Source organism: Saccopteryx bilineata, chromosome 1, assembly GCF_036850765.1.
Source record: "Saccopteryx bilineata isolate mSacBil1 chromosome 1, mSacBil1_pri_phased_curated, whole genome shotgun sequence".
Classification (NCBI taxonomy): Eukaryota; Metazoa; Chordata; class Mammalia; order Chiroptera; family Emballonuridae; genus Saccopteryx; species Saccopteryx bilineata.
Window position 1 is genome coordinate 331493615 of NC_089490.1, and position 12950 is coordinate 331506564.

Below are 12950 nucleotides of genomic sequence, written 5' to 3' on the forward strand. Positions count from 1 at the left end.
TTAGAAATGCTTTAATAGTTTGTTCAGAACACTTTAAAAGCTTTACTCTCTTTTGTCTTATCAAGACATCAGCAAAATGAAGAGACAACCTACTAAATGAAAGAAGATATTCAGCAATGATACATCTGATAAGGGTTAATATCCATAATATATAAAGAATTTATACAACTGAACACTAACAAACAATACAATTAAAAAGTGGACATAGGAAGTGTCTATTCACCTTTTAATGAGGACGTTAATTGTAAGTAGACATTAGGCTAATACGTATTTTCCCATATTTTCTATTATCTCTTATTTTTTTCCTTACCTCTTCCTTCTTATCCATCCTCTCTCATTTCCTTTTCTCTCCTGCCCCCAGGTAACCAATATGAATAACTTCGCTGTTTCCTTCCTTATATATCCTCTTATTCTTATGATCATCAACACACACATTTCCCCCCATTATTTTATTCTGATTATGTTTAATTTTGGCATTCTATTGATGTTCACAATCAAATATGTTTCTTTTGTAGTTCTGAATTTTCTTTTTTTAATCAAAAATATTTTTGTGAAGCCAGGAAAATATTATTTGTTTTTCACCTTTATTTAGTGCAACCAGAATTTTTTTATTAATTAGCTCTATTAAGTATTAAGTCCAGCATTATTTTCCTTAAGACAGATACTCAAATCTGCCTGCAGAATTTTCTAAATAAATAAAGCATTATAATGCTTTATATATTAAATTATACTTTCTTAAAATTATATTATTTTCTATGTACTTTATATTCTGTTTTTGGTACTGTTTTATTTTATTTATTTATTTTTGCTAGTAGCATAGTGTTTTTATTACACTGTTATTCTAGTATACTTTAATACCTGGTAAGACCTACCACCCAACTTATTCTTATTTCCAAAATTTTATTATTTTTGTTAAATATTATTGGTTCATAAAAACTTTAAGATTATCTTTCTAATTATAAAGTTAGATTTCCAAATATTAATTTTTGGAGGGTTGAAAATTTAGTGATATTAGATGTTCTGATCCAAAAAGAGAAAATAAATTTTGTTCATATTTTTATATCCTTCCATAAAGATAGATAAATTATAAAGATTTTATATTTTTTGAATTATTACTGTTCATTGTAGTTTTTGTTACTATATTTTTAATTTCCAGCTAATTCTCACCATATAGAGAAAAGCAATGCCATGTTTGTATAATTCAAATTCCTTTTTAAATATTTGTAGCTATTTCTAGAAGCTTTGAATTTTCTAAATATGCAAAAGATTTTTCCACACAAAATGTCACTTCCTTCCCATTAGTTATAATGATTATGCCATTTTCTCAGTTTATCACATTCAGTACAATCTCAAAGCACTAGTATATAATAGTGATAACAAGTATTCTTTTCTGTACTTGACTTTGGTAAGATTAAGTTCTTTTTTTATTATTTGGAATGAAGTTTTATATTTTTGTCTTTATCACATTTACTTATTTTCTTCTTCTTACATTGTGATTTTACTAATCCTGGATGCCCATATCTTTAGATCCAAATACTGTATACAAACACACACACACACACACACACACACACACGCACACACACACAAACTCAAATTAGCACAAAGAAAAGTAGATGTAAAATTGGGAGCCTAACTGGTAAACATACAATTTGTTCTACCTCACAGAATTCTTTTTTTTTTTTTTTTTTTTGTATTTTTCTGAAGTGAGAAGCAGGGCAGCAGAGAGACAGACTCTTGCATGTGCCCAACCAGGATCCACCAGGCAAGCCCACCAGGGGGCGATGCTCTGCCCATCTGGGTTGTTGTGTCTTTGTAACCAGAACCATTCTAGCACCTGAGGCGGAGGCTACAGAGCCACCCTCGGCACCCAGGCCAACTTTTCTCCAAAGGAGCCTTGCCTGTGGGAGGGAAAAAGAGAGAAAGAAAGGAGAGGGGAAAGGGTGGAGAAGCAGATGGGTGCTTTTCCTGTGTGCCCTAGCCAGTAATCGAACCTGGGACTTCCACATGCCAGGCCAAAACTCTACCACCGATCCAACCAGCCAGGGCCAGAATACTTTTAAAAATTAAAAATTACATTTGGATCTGGTTGAAGATGACAGCCTAAATGCACAAGTTTACCCTTCCTCCTGCCCCAAAATCCATTGAACTAACTTGCCATTTTTTTAGAGTAAAAGTCACAATCTTTACAGGATTTTACCAGACTCCCATATATATCCCCTCCCGCTCCTGTTCTCCTTTCCCCCCACTCCAGCCACCATGGTCTTATTACTGTTCCTCCAAAAATCCTAGTCCCACCCCAGTGCCTATGCAGTTACTGTTTGTTCCCTCTGTCTGAAGCAATCTTCCACCAGAAATATCTCATCACTGAAGTCTTCACTCAAATAGTGTCTTCTTAGTGCAACTCCCTGACCACTGTACTTCAACTTGAAACATACACTGCCACCCATACTTCCTAGTCCCCACCCACTTTATATTTCTCAACAACACCTATTCCCTTCTAAAATGCTATGTGATTTTCTTATTCACTTCATGTATTGTCTCTCTAGTCTGTGCTAGAACATAAGCTCCAGGAGGGCAAGAGTTTTTACCCAGTTTGTTCACTGCTCTATCGTCTGTCCCTAGAAAAATACCCGGTACATAATCAAAACCTAATAAAATCATCGTAAGCTGGAGTACCTTTAAACCATATTTTGGCTGGTAGAATTTTTAAGTTTTCTGGTTAGAAACCTGGAATCACCAGAGATCAGAGAGAAAGAGCAGTCATGGAAGAAGGTTTGCATTACCAGCCCACTAATACTTTTTCGATCTCAGAAGAGCTGAGCTAGCTCCCTTGCTATCACTACTTCATCTCGGCTGAATTCTCCTTAACAGCTGGCTCTTCCTTTGTCTTGAAACAGAGCTCTGAGTAGGAAGAGGGGCCCAATATATTAGGAAAAAAAAATTTAAAGCTAAGTTTCCAGTGATTTTCATGAAATATGAGGATTCATGTGAGAACAAGTCATGTGAGACCTAGAAAGATGAGACGTGCTTGAAGATTCAAGTAACAACACTGATGTGAGCAGCGCTGCACAGGGTCTTGGCCCCGGAGATGGCCCTAGGAGAGCGGATGCCTAAATTAATGTTGGGAATGATACTGTGATTAGCTCACTGATAAGTTATCTACCTAAATGTTCAATTTCCTAAGGGTCTCTGTGCTTTTAGTGTCCAGCAGTCCTCATATTGCCAATTTCAGAAACAGACATTTGTCTTTTTTTTTTCCAAATCACTTATTCAGCCTGAGAAAGGAACATTATCCACCCCAAAAATCCATTACAAATAAACTTTTTGTCTCCTACAGTAGAATCTTAGTTCTGATGGCATGCCAGGAATTTTAAAGATATATCTACATTGGAGATGGTAGCCCAAGAGACTGTTACAATTTGACAATTCCATTTTTACATTTTTGCAGCTTCTATAGCAGGCTGGATTGTGTGGCAAAACAATAAAAAAGGTAGTGGTGAAAACTCCTGTGGGGAAATTTCATTCCTAAAAATGCTATGTAATCTTATGATTTCTAAGTAGATAAGGAAGGGGTTTTTTTTGTTTTTTTTTAGCTTAGAATTTGCCGCTATGCCTTTTGAGGCAATATCATAACCATACAGTGCTAATACCTTATATTTCTATAGTGCTTTAAAGATTACAAATGCTCTTATGTGCATTATGCCATTTAATCCTACTTGTCCAGTAAATGCAAGATAGTCATCAGTGAAAATATGTCCAGATGGCTGAAAATAAACGTCAGCCACCCAAATAAACACTAGACAAGTGGCTGCTAAATGCATGCCTTAGAAAGTTTTAATGAAAGTTTCAAAGGTCCACGTGAAATTTAACAAGGAATTATATGTACATATGTATGCAGACATCTGTGTCTCTGTGTGTATAGTTATTGTCAGCCCTTATTCTGAAAAAAAAATTTTCATTTATTTATTGCTTCAACAAGTATTTATTTGATTTTACAGGCACTGTACACTGAATATACTGTAGCAAAAATGACCCATGTAACCCTATCTTTCTGGGGCTTAGAGTCTAAATAGACAACAACTAAGAACTAAATATTTCATTCTAATTTGAAGATTTTTAGCTTTATTGAGGTATAATTGATATATACAATATTGTACACATTTAATGTATATATCTTAATTAGTTTAGATATATGCCTAATCTGTGATACATTCACTACAACCAAGGTATTAAACATATCAATCACTGTCAAAAATGTCCTTGTCTTTGTGTGTGTGTTTGTGTGTGTGTATTTTGGTAAGAATATAACATTCGGATCTATCTTCTTAATGTATTATAAAGTGCAAAATATTATTCTTAATGTACTTAAAGTGAAAAATATTGTTACCTATAGGTACTGTGTTGTATAACAGATACCTAGAACTTAATTCATTTTGCATAACAAACTGTATACTCACTGAAAAACAACTCCCCATTTCCCCTCGCCCAGATTATGGCTGCTAACATTTTATTCTTTCATATGAGTTTGACTATTTTAGATACTTTATATGAGTGGAATTGTACAGTATTTGTGCTTCTTTGACTGGATTATTTTACTTTGCAAATGGTTCTCTAGGTTCATTTATGTTGTCATAAATGTTAGGGCTTCATTTCTTAAAGCTGAATAATAGTCCATTGTATATATGTACCATATTTTCTTTATTCAACCATCAGTAGACATTTGAGTTGTTTTCATGTCTTGATTGTTGTGAATAATGCTGCAGTGAAATGGGGGACAGATGTGTTTTCAAGATCCTGATTTCAATTGTTCTAGATAATGTGATAGTTTTATTTTTCATTTCTTGAGAAATCTAACTACCATTTTTCCATTCTGGATACACCATTCTACATTTCTAATAACAATGTATAAGGCTTCTAATTTCTCCACATCCTCATTAATACTCCATTTAAAAAAACTATAGCCCCCAAATAAGTATAGGGTGATATCTTGGTGTGGTTTTAATGTTCATTTCCCTGATGATTGGTGATGTTAGGTCCCTTTTCATATACATGTTACCCATTTGCATGTCTTCTTGGAAGAAATGTCTATTCAATTCAAGTCCTTTCCCCATTTTTAATTAGGTTATCTGGATTTTTTGCTCTTGAGATGTATGAATTCCTTATCTACTTTGGATATCAACCAGGTAGATGGTTTGCAATTATTTTCTCCCATTTGAGAGATACCTTTCAACTTGCTGATTATTTTCTTTGCTATGCAGAAGCAAAATTTAATAAGTACAGTGAAGAAGTCATCTTTTTCTTTATGAAAGTAAAATATTTTCTTATATTAAATGATGATAATTAATGGTAATTTGTTTTGCTAAAAATTGACATAATAAACTGAATTGCCAATGTTCTGTAGACTCTTAAGTTATTTTGTAACCATTATGATAGGTTTTTGTGAGCCACCATTCAAGGCTCCCCATGATGCACATGTGCCTTTAAAGACAGGGAGTAGATGAGTTTAAAAACCTTCTTGACAACTACAGTGAGACTTGACATTCTCTTTTACATAAAAATAATTCCTTCTTCCAACATAATCCAGTCACTATCCAAAATATACAATGTATTTGTGTTCTAGATCGGAATGCAGAGTATGGTTAACCTTTGATGGTAGTGGTTGAGCATGCAGTGTTTAATAGGTGAAATACTGTAAGGATGACCACAAATACCAAAAAAAAAAAGCATTTTGTATCATTTATAATACAAACCAAGCTGCCTTAATTTCTTTTGGTTTTCATCTAGAAATATATAAACAGGGATAATCTTTCTTGTTGCTACAGCAAATACTTGCCCTAAATAATTTTTAATTTCCTGACCAGGCGGTTGCACAGTGGATAGAGCATCAGACTGAGATGTGGAGGACCCAGGTTCAAGACCCTGAGGTCGCCAGCTTGAGAACGAGCTCATCTGGTTTGAGCAAAGCTCACCAGCTTGAGCCCAAGGTCGTTGGCTCAAGCAAGGGGTCACTCGGTCTGCTGTAGCCCCCCCCCAGTCAAAGCACATATGAGAAATCAATCAATGAACAACTAAGAAACCACAGCGAAGAATTTATGTTTCTCATCTCTCTCCCTTCCTGTCTGTCTGACCCTATCTGTCCCTCTCTCTGACTCTCTTTGTCTCTCTCTCTCTCTCACACACACAAATAATAATAATCATAATCATAATAATTTTAATTCCAAAAACTGTAATCATTGAGTCCAGCTTACCTTTCCTTTTTCATATTTTGAGTGATTTATTCATGGTTAAAACACAAACCAGCTTTTTCAAATATCATGCAGTTATTGCATTCCACTTGTTTCTATGTTGTCAACCTCATTTTACAAGTACCCTTACAGTACTATGAGCCCCACAGTTATATGACAAATGACATCTATTGCCTAATCTTGACAAAAGTCATAGAAAAGGCTTATTTGCTATTTAAGACACACTCTCTTTTGAATTTATATAATTAGGTGACAGAATAGGAAATAATGCAGATAAGACTGCTTCTGGTGTTCCTGAACTGATTGGACGAGTGCTAATATAATGCCTCTGAGGAAAAATTGAAGGCAAACGATAACATGGATGAAATAGCAAAACATTTCAATCTCATTTGAGTGTCATTCAACTTGTTATCAACTGTCAGAAATGCAGTCATTAAAAAAGGAACAAAACTTAACTCAAAAAAAGGATTCAAGATCCAGCTTAGCTGGTCTTTATCCTGTTTATTGAAATAATAGAGGATTCTGAAAGTAAATAGAGTAGCCAAAAGAGAGGTAATAAAAACAAGGAATAGGAATCATTATAACTTAAAAGTATTTACATATATTTAAAATAAATGAGAAGATATACACAATTCAGAGATGAGAAAAGCAGATGGCAATTCTACTCCAGCCCTGTATGCTACTTTCTTTATACTTCCTACATTTTCACCATGTACCAGCTAAAGCTATATTTGTTTGAGTTCTTAAAATGTACTAAGCCTTCTCTGCCTCAGAGTGTTTGCATATACTTTTTTTCAGTCTGAATGCTCTCATAGTTTTTAGCTCAGCTAATTTCCACTCATTCATCAAACATCAATGTAGATGTCACTTTCTCAGTAGCTTTTTCCCTTATTATCTAAAATAATTTATTCTTGTTGCATTAGCTTGTATTTTTAAATTATTGTATTTTGTAATTTGTAATTATATGTGAATTTGGATGTTTATACATACAGTGTCCATTTTATTCATAAGATCCTAAGCCCTACAATGCCTAGCACAGTTGCTAGGACATGGTAGGTCACCTATCAAATCATGAGTTATCCTATGTTAGAGAGCCTGTTTTGTTTTTTGTTTGTTTGTTTGTTTGTTTGTTTGTTTTGTATTTTTCTGAAGCTGGAAACGGGGAGAGACAGTCAGACAGACTCCCGCATGCGCCCGACCGGGATCCACCCGGCACGCCCACCAGAGGCAACGCTCTGCCCACCAGGGGGCGATGCTCTGCCCCTCCGGGGCGTCACTCTACCGCGACCAGAGCCACTCTAGCGCCTGGGGCAGAGGCCAAGGAGCCATCCCCAGCGCCCGGGCCATCTTTGCTCCAATGGAGCCTTGGCTATGGGAGGGGAAGAGAGAGACAGAGAGGAAGGAGGAGGGGTGGAGAAGCAAATGGGCACTTCTCCTGTGTGCCCTGGCCGGGAATCGAACCCGGGTCCCCCACACGCCAGGCCGACGCTCTACCACTGAGCCAACCGGCCAGGGCCTGGAGAACCTGTTTTTATAATTCTTTTTCCAACTAAGACATCAATTCCATTGGGCAAAGATTATGTCTGTTTTGCTTACCATTGTATTCTCAGTGCCTGTCATTTATTAGCTGCCTACAAAATATATGTTATATGAATTCACTTAAATATTTGTCCAAACAAAAGTCTGAGAGAGGAAATATCAAAAGATACTTAAGTAAAAGCTTTCAATGAAATAATTTACCATGTAAAGAAGCATAAAAATAAAGAGCTCTCTGTTAAAAAATTGGGCATGAACTGATTCATAATAAAATTTGTGTAGGAAATAAGGGAAATCTATTATTTTCTAAATTCATTCATCATCAAGTATTTGTTTTAGACCCACCATGTGTCAGGCTCAAGAGAGACAAGTGAGTTCCTGGTGGGGAAGAAGCAGGGTATGTGGACAGACATTATGGTCACCTCATGCAGACTATACCTATCTACTGCTTTCACAGTCATAGCTAAACTTTCCTCATGCTCTGGGATTTTCTTACCAGTCATCTTGGTTAGCATAGTCCCTTTGTCCTTCAAAGCCATCCTAAGGGTTAAATCTTCTCATGTAGAGCTCACGGTCCCTCTTTCATACAGAGAGCTTTGCTGCTTATTCTTGCTTCCATTACTGTTTTCACTGGGAATCCTAGCACCTTGGTTCCTCTCCACAATACCTACCGGTTTTTCAAGGCCCTTTTCAAGTCCATACGGCTAGAGAAGAATCTGCAAGCATACACTAGGTTCAAAATTGGAAGGGATTTTTTTTCCAAGTAAAATTTTATCTTAGAGAAAATGGCCTTATGGAACATTTCAATCGCAGGAAATACAGGAGTAAGTTTGGTATCATCTAGTTTAACTGAAGGAGTGAAATTGAAAGTCGACCAAAAGGAGCATCAGACTAGAGCTGAGGAAGATCAGCTGGGATGTTGTTGCAAGAACTCAGGAGCTGCTAAGTCTCAGGGAAAGTAGTGATAGGGGTAGAACAGGAACTAAAAGGTCCTGGTTTAGGCAGCGTGGAGGAATGTGGCGATGAAAACTGCCTTTCCCCATGTGGGTCTGGTCCTGGAAGGAACGGTTCTCAGGAAGACAACATTTTAGACTTAGGCCCCTTTTCGCCCTACCTTATTCTCCCTTTCCTTTTTGGCTTCTCGAGAAATTTTCCAAAGATGCAGACAACTCAAAAGATTTATAGGGATCTTTGAAAGTAGGAAACAGGAAGCCAGTGAATTTAAGAGGCCCTAACTCTGTGCTTTTACGTCTCTGTTTTTGATGACTTACTCTCAGAAACAGCAGCTCTTTTCAAATGGATTCTCAGGACAGATGCTTAATTATCTTGTTATTTATGGCCATTTTAACACTGATGGAGAGACCTTTCCAGAACTCAGCAGAGGCCAACGGATCATTACCTTTGCTGACAAACTTCCTGACATAGGCGATGCATATCTGCAGGCACTGACCTCTATTTGTATTATATATATATATATATATTTCAAAACTGAGATCCTACAAGTCTGCATAAAGAGAATTTTGCCTTTCCTCTATTATGGAAAATTGGCTAGTACCTCAAGGAAAAGGGCTGCTGAGAGAACCAACTTTGGTGATTTGTTGACTTATAAAAATTTTCAAGAAGCCATTTTTTTAGTGTTCATCATACTTCCCTGTTAGAATATATGTTTAGTAATCCACGCTCCAAAGGCTATACCTGGAAATATTTTATTCTGTGTCAGAGAGAAAGGGGAATGGTGATGGGAGAGAAAGTATTGGGGAAAACATTTGATGTGGGCCAGACATTGACTAAATACTCTACATGTCATTTTATTTAGCTTTCATAACAAACTGGCAAATTAAGAATTATCTGATGCATTTCTATGGATGAACAAACCAAGACTCAGAGAAGCCAGGCTACTTGTATAATTAATAACTGTCAGGGTCAAGTTTAAATCATAGTTTTTCAAACTCCAAATTTTCTTTTTCTAATCTCTAGCTGCAGATGAGTCAATTGTTAATGAATGCCTCATTTTCAAAAGGCTGGGGAAAAAAGGATAGAAATAATAGGAACATTAACTTTGCTGGTTATATTTATACTGGCTTATTTTTTAAATATTGGTTTAGGGCCCTTAAGAAAGAAATTATGGCCCTGGCCAAGTAGCTCAGTTGATTAGAGTTTTACCCCAATACACCAAGCTTGTGGGTTTGATCTCCAGTCATGCACAAAATATCAGAATCAATAAATGAATGCATAAATTAGTGGAACAACAAATGGATGTTTCTTTCTGTCTCTCTAAAATAATAAATAAAAGTTAAAAAGAAAAGCTTTAAAAAAAATTATGTTATCTAGAGGAATCAACATGGATTCACTTAACATAATTTAAGCAAAAGTAGTCTTTTCTCCCCCCGTTTTTAGTAGGAATGAAGGGGCAAATCATTTCATAAACAACACGTACTTACTATTTTTAAAAATGATAATGTAAATATTGAATTTATCATCATATCTAATAAAAATCTGTGTAGATAAATACAGGATGGTATAAAACTGGGAATTAAGAAAAATAGATGGCTAATGTTACTTTAAAGGATTTCATTATTTAAGTGATGTTTATACAATAATATGAACTTAAAAGATATCTTCAGTGACATAGCTACTCTACAATATAGACACCATTTGTAAATTTAGATAGCCATTTGAACTTTGCAATGTATTTTATTGTTTTTGTACATTTATCTTTGTTTCAGAGGAAGAAGCTATGACTCACAGTGTTATAAGATTTGTCCAAGGTCACAAGCTCAGAAATGATGGCATCAAGCCTCAAACCTAGTTATTTTGATTCCAAGATCTATATTCTCTCCACACTATTTAGACAGCCTTTCTTTCCTTGGAAATATTTGTATTAGTGATTTGTATGAAGTTGTGAAAGTGTTGTTTATCAAATTTGCCCTTCACACAGAGCTGGAAGTTTCAACTAATGTGTCTAATGACAGACTAAAAGTCAGAATGAAAAACTCTCTGACAGAAAAGTAAACTTAAACTAGAAAGTTGAAACTTAGTAGAGACAAATATAAAGTCTAGCAATTAGGTTTAATTGATTGATTCAGTGATCTTGGAGGTCCTGTAGATCTATGTGAATCTTTTAAGTACACAATAAGTAAAGCTTTTTTTCTATTTCCTTTCCTACTTGATAGAACTGAAATCTTTATTTACTTTTTATATCTTCTGTATGGTTTTATTGACTATATAAGAAATCATGATTTAGAGTTATTTAATATGATTATTAGTCGGTTTTCTTCTGCAGATGAATTCATTAATTATAGCTGTTTTGAGGAGAATACTTTGAGAACTTGTGATAAAAAGACTTAAGGTTGAATAATGCCTACTCTGTACAAACTAAGTGAATATGTAATTCTGTTAAATATCACAAAACAGTAATATGTTATAATTTACAAAACAGTAATTCCTATGTAATGAATGTTTAACAGAAATGAGAAAATTATATGAATATTGAAGCAGCCACACATTTGTAATCTAATTTTGCTACCTAAAAGAGCATGACTTAATTACACTTGAAAGATGTATTCATTATTCATGAACATACTTTCAAAATATAGCTTGGTCACATACTTCTCACAGAATAGGAGCATTTATAGAATGGTAAGGGCTGACTTATTTTTCTGTCATAATCATGAATACAACCTATTGCTAAATAATGCCAAAAATAATGGACAGATAAACCAAATGTGCTATTTCAATTTATATCTGTAGGATTCCCTCTGTCTTCTCAGGCATCATTGAAATGGGACTGTCACAGATCCCTGGATTATTAGTTAATTTTCTTTTTTTTTTTTTTTATAATGGAGGTGGCTTTATTGTTTTGTGGGTTTATTTTTCATAAGCTATCTTCCTCTTTAAAGCAAAAAGGAACTCCAGTTTGATTAGTTTAAATAATGGAACTATCAGTGAACAGATTGCTTGTTAATATACTTTTTGTTTTCTTTAGATTTTATTTATTCATTTTTATTAGAGAGAGAGGGGAGAGAGAGAGAGGGATAGATAGAGAGAGAACAGGGGGAGGAGCAGGAAGCATCAACTCCCATATGTGCCTTGACCAGGCAAGCCCAGGGTTTTGAACCGGCGACCTCAGCATTCCAGGTTGACGCTTTATCCACTGCGCCACCACAGGTCAGGCCAGATTGCTTGTTATTTAATAAAGTTTCTGTGAGCCCTTGCTACTTCTAAATTACCATAAAAGGTAACACTATAGATGAAAGAAACAGACTTTAAAAAGTATTGTAATATGGTGGCTAAAAAATAGGCTTCAAAGTAGAACAAAACTGGTTTCAGTTCTTAGCTCTGGATCACAAGGTGAGATCTCAGGCAAGTTATTTCATTTATCTTTACCTCCTTTTTCTCATGTAGAAAGATGATTATCAATCTCATTTTTGTAGTAAATAGAAACAATGAACATAAAGACTTTAACACAAGACGTGGCACAAAGTAAGCACTTGATGACTTCATAAATAATTCATTATTATTATCCTTCCTCAAGGAGCTTACAATTTTTTTTCCTTACACATTCTGAATAATTTTTGTTTTTGTTTATTTGTTGCCTGTTTGATGAATGATCAAAATATACTTCATTAATTTATTTGTTTTTAAAAACACTAGTCAGAGAAATTAGAAATCAATGTAAAAATTTAACTATAGTAAAAGACTAGCACTTCTTGAATTGATATACAGTATAATTATACCGAACTGGAAAGTAATTCTTCAAGGCTTAGAAATTGTTTTAAGCACAGCTGAAAATTTGATGGGTCACAAGTTTAAGATCATCAAGCAATTAGTCTAAAAGAAAAGGCATGGATGAAAAAAAAAACTGCATAATGTTTTCCAATATTAATTACATTTATTATTTATTTTTTACCAAAAGGACATCTTATACACTGCTTACATTTCAGTAGCAGAACCAAACAAATTAATCCCAAATTATTTGTGGAAAATTACCATCTGTGTTGGTACTGCAAAATTCTAATTCAATTTGAATACATTTTAGGACTATTCTGATATGTGAGCCATAACTACAGGATGTTACAGAGTCAATTTTTATCTTCTAAATAGACTGATAATTGGGTTGTTTAGTTTGTTGTTATATTTTTAAGCATTTTTTTGTGTGTATATGTC

At 34.7% G+C, this 12950-nt stretch overlaps 1 protein-coding gene across 5 annotated transcripts in view; it reads left to right on the forward strand.

Annotated features, from left to right (window-relative positions):
* GRM5 (glutamate metabotropic receptor 5) overlaps positions 1-12950 on the forward strand; it is a 526023-nt gene that overhangs the window by 216353 nt on the left and 296720 nt on the right. The window lies entirely within an intron of this gene.